Below are 10,686 nucleotides of genomic sequence, written 5' to 3'. Positions count from 1 at the left end.
CCTCTAAGTATACCATCATATCATCAGCAAATAGGGATAGTTTGAGTACTTCTTTTCCAATTCATATCCCTTTAATTTCTTTGGTCTGTCTAATTGCTCTGGCTAGATTTTCAAGGACAATATTGAATAGAAGTGGTGAAAGAGGGCATCCCTGCCTTGTTCCAGTTTTTAGAGGGAATGCTTTCAGTTTTTCACCATTTAGAATGATATTAGCCATGGGCTTAGCGTAGATGGCCTTTACAATGTTAAGGAATGTTCCCACTATCCCTATTTTTTCTAGTGTTTTGAGCATGAAGGGGTGCTGTATTTTATCAAATGCTTTTTCTGCATCTATTGAAATAATCATGTGATTCTTGACTTTAAGTCTATTGATATGGTGAATGACATTTATTGATTTCCTGATGTTGAACCAACCTTGCATCCCTGGGATGAAACCCACTTGATCATGGTGCACTATCTTTTTAATATGTTTTTGTATGCGATTTGCTAAAATTTTGTTGAGAATTTTTGTGTCAATGTTCATTAAGGATATTGGTCTGAAATTTTCTTTCCTCGATGTGTCTCTGTCTGGTTTAGGTATCAGGGTAATATTGGCTTCATAGAATGAGTTTGGGAGGGTTCCCTCCTCTTCTATTTTATGGAATAATTTGAGAAGTATTGGAATGAGACCTTCTTTAAAGGTTTTGTAGAACTCGGCTGAGAACCCATCTGGTCCTGGACTTTTCTTTGTTGGTAGGCTTTTGATGACTTCTTCTATTTCATTACTTGAAATTGGTCTATTTAAATTGTGTATGTCCTCCTCGTTTAGTTTAGGCAATTCATATGTCTCTAGAAACCTGTTGATGTCTTTGAAATTTTCTATTTTGTTGGAGTATAGGTTTTCAAAATAGCTTCTAATTATGTTTTGTATTTCAGTCGTGTCTGTTGTGATATTTCCTTGTTCATTCCGAATTTTAGTAATTTGGGTTTTTTCTCTTCTTCTCTTTGTTAGTGTGGCTAAAGGTTTATCAATTTTGTTTATTTTTTCGAAGAACCAACTATTTATTTTGTCAATTTTTTGTATTGTTTCTTTTGTTTCAAAGTCGTTGATTTCAGCTCTGAGTTTAACTATTTCCTGTCTTCTACTACTTTTGGTGTTGGTCTGTTCTTCTTTTTCTAGGGCTTTGAGCTGTAGTGTTAGGTCGTTTATTTGTTGAGTTTTACTTCTTTTATTAAATGCGCTCCATGAAATAAATCTTCTTCTAAGTACTGCTTTCATAGTGTCCCAGAGATTTTGATATGATGTTTCTTTGTTCTCTTTTACGTCTAAGAATTTTTTAATTTCCTTCCTAATATCTTCTGTTATCCATTTATCATATAATAGCATATTGTTTAATCTCCAGGTGTTGGAGTAGTTTCTGTTTTTTTACTCTTTCATTTATTTCTAACTTTAATACATTATGATCTGATAGAATACAAGGTAGTGTTTCTATCTTCTTGTATTTGCTGACATTAGCTTTGTGGCATAATATATGGTCTATTTTAGAGAAGGATCCATGTGCTGCTGAGAAGAAAGTGTATTCACTCTTGGTTGGATGGTATGTTCTATAAATGTCTATTAAGTCTAAATTATTGATTGTGATATTGAGATCTATGGTTTCTTTGTTCAATTTTTGTTTGGAAGATCTGTCCAATGGTGAGAGAGGTGTGTTAAAATCACCTAGTATTATTGTGTTATGGTCTATTTGGTTTCTAAAATTGAGAAGGATTTGTTTAACATACATGGATGAGCCACTGTTTGGGCATAGATGTTTATGATTGTTATATCTTGCTGATTTATGCTTCCCTTAAGCAGTATGAAATGTCCTTTTTTATCCCTTCTGACTAACATTGGCTTGAAGTCTACATTATCTGAAATGAGCATGGATACTCCAGCTTTTTTGCTGAGTCCATGTGCATGGCATGTTTTTCCCCATCCTTTCACCTTTAGTCTATGGGTATCTCTTTCTATGAGGTGAGTCTCTTGCAGGCAACATATTCTTGGATCTTTCTTTTTGATCCAATCTGCCAGTCTATGTCTTTTGATTGATGAATTCAGGCCATTAACATTCAGGGTTATTATTGAGATATGATTTGTATTCCCGGTCATTTGGTTCATATTTAAAATTTTTGACACATCTTGGTTCCTCCTTTATTTGACAGTTCCTTTAGGATAATTCCTCCCTTTGCTGATTTGCTTCTTTGTTTTTTATGTCTTCCTCATGAAATATTTTGCTGAGAATGTTCTGTAATGCTGACTTTCTTTTTGTAAATTCTTTTAGCTTTTGTTTATCATGGAATGATTTTATTTCATCGTCAAATTTGAAGGTAAGTTTTGCTGGGTATAAGATTCTTGGTTGGCATCCATTTTCTTTCAGAGCTTGAAAAATGTTGTTCCAGGCCCTTCTAGCTTTTAGGGTCTGGATTGAAAAATCTGCTGATATCCGTATTTGTTTCCCCCTGAATGTAATTGGGTTCTTTTCTCTCACAACCTTTAAAATTCTGTCTTTATTTTGTATGTTAGGTATTTTCATTATAATGTGCCTTGGTGTGGGTCTGTTGTAATTTTGTGTATTTGGAGTCCTATAAGCCTCTTGGACTCGATTTTCCATTTCATTCTTCAGATTTGGGAAATTTTCTGATATTATTTCATTGAATAGATTATTCATTCCTTTGGTTTGTTTCTCTAAGCCTTCCTCAATCCCAATAATTCTCAAATTTGGCCTTTTCATGATATCCCATAGTTCTTGCAGATTCTGTTCATGATTTCTTACCATCTTCTCTGTTTGTTCAACTTTGTTTTCGAGGTTAAATATTTTGTCTTCAATACCTGAAGTTCTGTCTTCCAGGTGTTCTATCGTATTGGTTATGCTTTCTATGGAGTTCTTAATTTGGTTTATTGTTTCCTTCATTTCAAGGATTTCTGTTTGGTTTTTTTCAGTATCTCTAACTCTTTATTGAAATGATCTTTTGCTTCCTGAATTTGTTCTGTTAACTGTCGATTGGTGCGATCATTCAATGCCTGCATTTGCTCTTTCATCTCATTGTTTGCTTCCCTAATCATTTTAATTATGTACATTCTGAACTCCCTTTCTGTCATTTCTTCTGCCATGCTGTCATTGGATTTTATTGATGTAACATCTAGATTTGTTTGGGGCATTTTCTTCCCTTGTTTTCTCATATTGTTTAGGAATCAGTGGGTCATTAAGATATTGCAGATTTCCTCTATCGACTTATAATGTCCCTGAAGATTGCTAGTATATCCCCTCTTATCCTTCAGTAGCCTGAAGTCTTGGAGGAAGTTGATAATGCGGAGCTCCACGAAGAAGCTGCCTCTCTAGGGTGGTGACCCTCAGGTGGGGTATATTCCCTGCTAGTGGGCAGATGTGCCTCCACTTGTTGACCAATGGTCATCCAATGGGGAACTAGGCTGTGGGCTGAGGCAAGTCCTGTTTGTGCCTGTGTCTCTGGTTTTACCGTCCCTATGGGAAAACCTCCCCCGGCAGGGAAGACTCACTCGGTGGGGCGGTCTCGCTGGTCACTTGCCCTCCTAGAGGTTCCCCTCAATCTACAACTACCGCCTGGGCTGGGCTGTCTTCCTCTGCAACATTCCCAGGGGCCCGGACCTACCTCCTGGGCCTGGGAGCCTCACCCTTCGCAGGCAAGTCTCCTTAGGGTGCCTCTCCTCAGAGAATCTGCCCGCAGTCCTGGAAACTTCGCTCCGCCCCTAGGCGTGTCTCTGTGCGGCTTTTCCACCAAGAAGCCACCTAGCTCCTGGGACCCTGCTCTGCACCTAATCGCCTGGCTATGCGGCCCCTCCTCTGAGCCGCCACCTGGAGCCCTGTACAATAGCTCCGATATCCAGAGACCCACCACACACCTCCTCCTTCGGACAGTGGCCCTGTTTCAGACGCAGACACTAGGAGTCCAAGCAACTCACTTCGCGTCTCCTCCTCCCGCCAACTGCCCGTAGCCCTAGGCAGTCACTCTGAGTCCAAGCGACCCGCCCTGTTCCTCCTCCTCTTCCTCGGGGTAGCCCCCCGGGTGTTCAGGAGTGGTGGCTCTCAGACCAAGTGACCCACCGCGCTCCTCCTCCAGGCAGGCCACCGGTGTTCAGGAGCGGTCGCTTTGAGTGCAATCAACTCACCACTCGCCTCCTCCTCTGGCAACTGCCTGTGGCCCTGATGCAGTCACTCCTAGACCAAGCGACCCACCGCGCTCCTCCTCCAGGTAGGCCACCGGTGTTCTGGAGTGGTCGTTCTGAGGTCAAACAGCTCGCCACACAGCTCCTCCTCTGGCAACCGCCTGTGGCTCTGATGCAGTCACTAGACCAAGCCACCCGCCGTGCTCCTCCTCTTCCTCCGGGCAACCTCCCGGTGTTCAGGAGCGCTTGCTCTGAATTCAAACAGCTCGCCACGCAGCTCCTCCTCAGGCAGACTCCCGGAGCCCCAGTGGTTGCTCCGAGTCCAAGCGCTGTGCTGAGCCGCCTCCTCTACGATGATCCCAGTTGTCCATGTTTACCCTCCTGTGGAGGGAGAGGCGTCTCCCCGAACAACTCTACTTCACAAAGTTCCCTGCGTTCCGGGGCTACCGCCCCATCCGGGACGCCTCCCCAAAGGGAGAGACTCAGCCGGCGGCTTTGCGTTGGTCCCAAGCCTCTCACTATCTCCTCTTTTGAATCCTGCGTCCTGGAGCAACGTGAAATGCAGCCGCCCTCTAGTCCGCCATCTTGAAATCCCCCCCAACACTATTTTTAAAGAAGCTTTTTTTCTCTGATTATGTGGTTTTTAAACTTTTCCACTTTATCATAAGGGTACAAATTTATTTCTGGGCTTTCTATTCATATAGAAACTATATATCTAGTTTTGTATTTGTACCATACTCTTTTGATTGATACAGTTTTGTAATATATTTTGAAGCCAAATACTGTGATGTCTCCAGTTTTGCTCTTTTTACTTAAAGACTATTTTGGATATTTAGGGTGTTTTGTAGTCCCTCATAAATATTAGAATTTTTTTCTATTCCTGTGAAAAATAGCATTAAAATTTTATAGGCATTACATTGAATCTGTAGATCACTTTGGTTAATGTGGAAGTTTTAATAATATTAATTTTTCAATCCATGAATGAGGAATATCTTCCAGTTTATTTGTGTCTTCTTAAATTTCTTTCATCAGTGTTATATAGTTTTCTTTTTACATGTCTCTCACATCCTTGGTTAAATTCTCTCCCATGTATTATATTATTTTTATAGCTCTTGTAAATAGGATTATTTCCAAGATTTTCTTTTCAGATTTTTTTTTTGTTAGTACTTAGAAAAGTTGATTGTTTATGTTGGTCCTATATAATGAAACTTTACTAAATTCGTATATTATTTTCTACAGTGTTACAACTTCTTCAGGAATCTAGCAATATATATTATGAGAAATACAGAGAACAAACAGAAGAAATGTAACTTCTTCCTATTTAGTTTGTTCACATCTTACTTCTTTTTCTTGCCTAATTTCCCTGGCTAGGGCTTCTAGTACTACCTGAATAGATTTAAAAAAAAAAAAAAAAGCATTAACTATTCCAAATTGAATGTGATCTATAAATAGTATATTTCTCATACAGACCTTTATTGTGTTGAAGTATGCTTCTTCTGTGTATGATTTATCACCAGTTCTTTTTAAAAAAGTATGTTGAAGTTGGTCCAATGTGGTTTTTTACATCTGTGGAAATGATTATATTTTTTGTTTTTCATTCTGCTAAAGTCTTATATCACATTGTTAGATTTGTACATATTAAACCATTCTTGCATCCGTAAGAAAAATAGCACTTGATTACAATGAATAATCCTTTGAGTGTGCTATTGAATTTAGATCACTTGTATTTGGTTGAAGATGTTCATATTTATATTCATCAGGATCATTGACCTGTGATTTTGCATTATTGGAGTATCCTTGTCTTGCTTTGGTATCAGTTAATACTAACCTCTTAATTTAAGTTTGGAAGTGTTCTTCCTACTTCCATACTATAGAAACCTTTGAGAAGACTGGCATTTTTTTCCCTTAAATGTTGCTAAAATTTGTAGTGAAGTCATTGGGTCCTATTCTAGATTTTTTTTTTTTCCTGGATGGGAGAATTTTTATTACTGATTCAATCTCATTAGTCATTCCTTACTGATTATTTTTTCATATATACTTCTTCATTATTCAACTAGGTTATAAGAGTCCAGAAAAGTAGCCATTTCTTATAAGTTATCCAATTTGTTGGCATGTATGTGTTCACAGAACTTTCTTAAGATCCTTTTAATTTCTTTGGTATCAGTAACAAGGTCTCCAATTTCACATCTGATGTTGAGTATACTCTCTTGTTTCTTAATCTAAGAAATTCAAGCAAACTGAAAAAATTTCCTGATTTTATCACTAAAAATACTACTAGTTCCATTGTTTTCTGTTGATTATCTCATCTTTATTTCTGCTCTATTTGTCATTACTTCTTTTCTTCTATATACTCAGGATTAAATTTTTCTTTAGTTTTTCTAGTTCTTTGAGGTACTGTGTTAACTGATTCATATCAGATATTTTCTGATTTTTAATGTAGACTTTTATTGCTGTAAAAATTCCTCTTAAAATTGTTTTTGTTTCTTTCCATATTTTTGATATGCTGTGTTCTCCTTTTTGTTTATTGTAAGATATTATTTAGTTTCTCTTTTATCTTTTAATTTATTCATTGATCCATTGGTTATTAAGGGGCTTGTTGTTTGATTTTCATATATTTATAAATTACCTGAAATTCTTCATGTCACAAACTTCCAGTTTTCTTGCATTATATTCAGAAATAATACTTTATATTATTTCAGTCATCTTGAATGTATTAAGACATTTTTTGGTTGCTATGGTTTGGATGTGATTTGTCCTAAAATGTTCATGGGCTTGTAGCTTTGTCTCCAGTGTGGTGATATTAGAGATAATGGAAACTTTAGAGATAGGTCTTAGTAAAAGGAGATTAGGTCATTGGTAACATCACCCTTCAACAAGATTAATGTATTTCTCACAGAATTTCTATTAGTTACCATAGGAGTAAGTTGTTATAAAATGAGCATACTTGGCCCCTGAATATATCTGATCTTGTATCTTACTATGTGAGACCTTCTGTATATGGTGGGTTCCTTTTGCATTTCTTCAGGATGTTGTAAAACAACAAGGCTTACATTTCAGGACACCACTGTCATGATGTCTAGAGTTTTCAGCCATTAGAATCATGAGACAAATAAACCTCTTAATCTTATAAAGTATCCAGCCTCAGGTGTTGTGATATGGCAATAGAAAATGGAGCAATACATTGGCCTAACCTATAATCTGTCCTGAAGACTGTTCTATGTGCACTTGAGGATATGCATTCTGCTAATGTGTGAAATTTTCTGTACGTGACTGTTAGGTCCGTTTAGAATGAACTATATCTTCACATTTTCATATGGATTTTCTTTCTGGATGATCTATTGCTAAACATGACATACTGAAGTCTCCTGCTATAATTGTTTTATATTTCATATATCCATTGAAGTCTATTAATATTTGTTGTATATATTTCATTGTTGTAATGGTAAATGCATATATACTTAAAATTATATCTTCTTTATTAATTGAACATTTTATCATCATTTAATAACCTTCTTTGTCTTATTTTTCAGTTTTTGACTTGAAGTATATTTTGTTTAATATAATTAGGCATTACTTCTCAGTTTTGGTTTCTATTTTCACGGAATATCTTTTCCTAGTCCTTAACTTTCAGTTTATGAATATTGTTAGAAATGATATGGATATTTTTTAGGAAGCATATAGTAGGGTTTCATTATTTTTCTTATCTATTCAGTTACTCTGTGCTTTTTGATTAGAGAATTTAATGTACTTATATTTCAGGTAATTATTGATAGGTAACAACCTACTACTACAAATTCATTAATTTTTTTCTGACTGTTATTTAGACTCATCACTTTCTTCTTTTTTGTTGTCTTCTTTTGAGATTATTTTTTCTGGTAAGATGCATATAATCTTTATTATCTTTTTTGTATCTACCATAAGTTTTTACTTTATAACCATGAGGCTTTAAAAATCTTAGTTATAATAGACTACTTTGCTTGCACTGATAACAACTTACGTTTGATTACATGAACAAATCTCTATATTTTGCTCTATCCACTGATCAGATTTAAAAATTGATACTACAATTTAACATTATTTTAATGACGGCCAGCCTGAAACCTGGTGCCATGATTCTGAGACTATTCTGAATTTGACTTTGAAACTGAGTGTGCAAGGACTAACCAGGTACTGGGATAAGCCTGGAACCAGAGTCTGTTGTAGACATCCTGATGCTGAAGAGGTCCTAATACCTTGGGGTCACCAGGATGGATCTAGAGTTGAGTCCATGGAGGCTGACATGGCACATGAGTCTGATGGTCTAACCTTGTAGCTGTAGTTTATGAAATTTGTTTTGGTACTACTTAGATAAACTGGACTCTGACACTTCTGGGGAAGGTCTGTCCTTGTGTTTTCTGGAATCTTGGGAGAGTCTCTTTCTGGGACTGGCATGTAACCTGAATGTCTGATGGCTGGTCTGGGCCAAGAATAACAGTCAATAGACTGGTGTCTGAAGTCACTGAGGTTGGCTTAGAATGGCTTAGAACTTGGATCTGCAGGGAGTTCTCTGGATCCTGTGTCTGCTGGTATCCTCCTGAAGGCAGGGTACTAATCTAGAAACCAAGTCTTAGACAGGTAGACTGGATTTTTAGACTGCAAAGCCTAACCTGGGAGCTAGGTACATGAAGACAATTCTGAAACAGGGGTTCATGAGGCTTGGTCCAGCACTAGTCTCTATTGCATCAGGCCTGAACTATTGGTTTCTTGGAAGGTGGAGCCATCAGAGATGGTCTAGTGAGTAAGGGATGGTCTGTGTCCCAAGGGACACTGTTGTTTGAGCCATGTGCATTAATCTTGCCCTGGGATAGAGATGAACCCTAGGACCACAGTTGCTGACTTGGCACTAGAGTGAAGCCTGTAATCTGCAGGAGTCAGGCTCATGGTTGGAAGCACAGATGCTGGTCTGACTGCAAAGTTGCAAGGCTTAGTGCTGTGGCAAGCCTGAAACCTGTAGCTATGAGAACATCCCAGTGTTGGGGTTATTCTGGACCTGAGTCCTCTTAGATGAGCCTGGTGTTAAGACTGGTCAGAAATCACATCTACTACCAGTCATGGAACCTTGAGCCGGGATACTGTTCTGGTTTCAAGGATCAGTAAACAGGTACCACCCTGCAGTGTTGCACCATGGGGCCTTTCTGGTACAAAGTTTTACTGAGGCAGGTCCAGTGTTAAGGTCCAAAACAAAATCTATTGATTGTTTTCTTTGTCTTCTCCAAGAAGATGGCATTTCTCTCCATCATGTGCTGTCAGTAGTTGGAAGAGGTTTAGAGTGGGTAATGTAAAACTGTTCTTCCTACCATTTTCAATGCATCTTTACTTATATCTGTGCTACATTCATTAACCTAACTAATTTAACCTGAGATCCTTAGCTCTTGTAAAAGTATCTTCACCCATACACAGTTGTGTAAACTTTTGTTCCTTTGGGATAAGAATACTGAAGATACCCATTCTGTCCTCTTGCTGATTGTTGGTACTAATGACACGTTAACTAACTCAGGCTGATTCCTTACTTCCTGGCGGGTGAGCAAGATGAAGTCCTCAAAGGCGGTTTCAAAAGTTAATGACAATAAATTGGACCATCTTCAGGGATTGGTTAATAACAGTTACACGTACGTGATCAGCTCCTGCTTGCCATATGGTTCTATGGGACTCTCACCTGTGTGAACCTCCCATGCCTTGCTAACCTTTAAGCTGATTGGTTCCCGCCTGGCCTCCACCCTACATAAAAGCTGTGTGACTTCCTCAATAAACGAATTCCTGCTGTGACTGGTCTCACTGACACATCTGATTGTCCTATGTCCAGAGGGCTGGGTGCTGGCAGTCAGTTGGCCCTACCTTTCCTGGTCTGGCCTTTTTGGGGAGTGCTCCCTTCCCTTGTCACTGGTCGAGAAGAGCAAGGGGGCCAAAGACCCCAAAAGCTGATGATATCTGTCTTCTTTTTAGAATTTTTCTTAGGAACAAAGTACTTAAATTGTAAGTCATAGTAAAGATTTATAGATGAAAACTTTCTAATTTCTATCTTCAGGACATGTAGAATTATTAAAAAGCACATAGAAAAAATAAATGTGAGTTTTTAACCTTACACCAGTGTCTCAAGACTTCTTTGTAAGTGCTCTATCAGTTCATTTAATTTTCATCACGACATTCTGTTATAAACATTAACATCATTAGGACCAAAGAGAAAACTGAAGTACAAAGATATATGATTGGACAGAGATAATATGCTTAGCTTATGATTGAACCAGCATGTAAACCCATATAGTTCTTAAAGAATCTGGGATTTAACCACTAGATTACATGAATATTTGACAAATAAGCAAACAAATATGGAAACCAAACAATATTTTCTCAAATCTTTTCACTTTTAATACAATTCAGCAAATTTACTACATAAAACAAACTACAACAAGATAAACTTTAATGACCGTATACTATATAATAATCCATTAAAGAAATTTGAGTGTTTCTAAATATTTCATAAAGCT

The sequence above is a fragment of the Sciurus carolinensis genome, chromosome 7, assembly GCF_902686445.1.
Source record: "Sciurus carolinensis chromosome 7, mSciCar1.2, whole genome shotgun sequence".
NCBI lineage: Eukaryota > Metazoa > Chordata > Mammalia > Rodentia > Sciuridae > Sciurus > Sciurus carolinensis.
Note: the sequence above shows the minus strand (reverse complement) of the source record.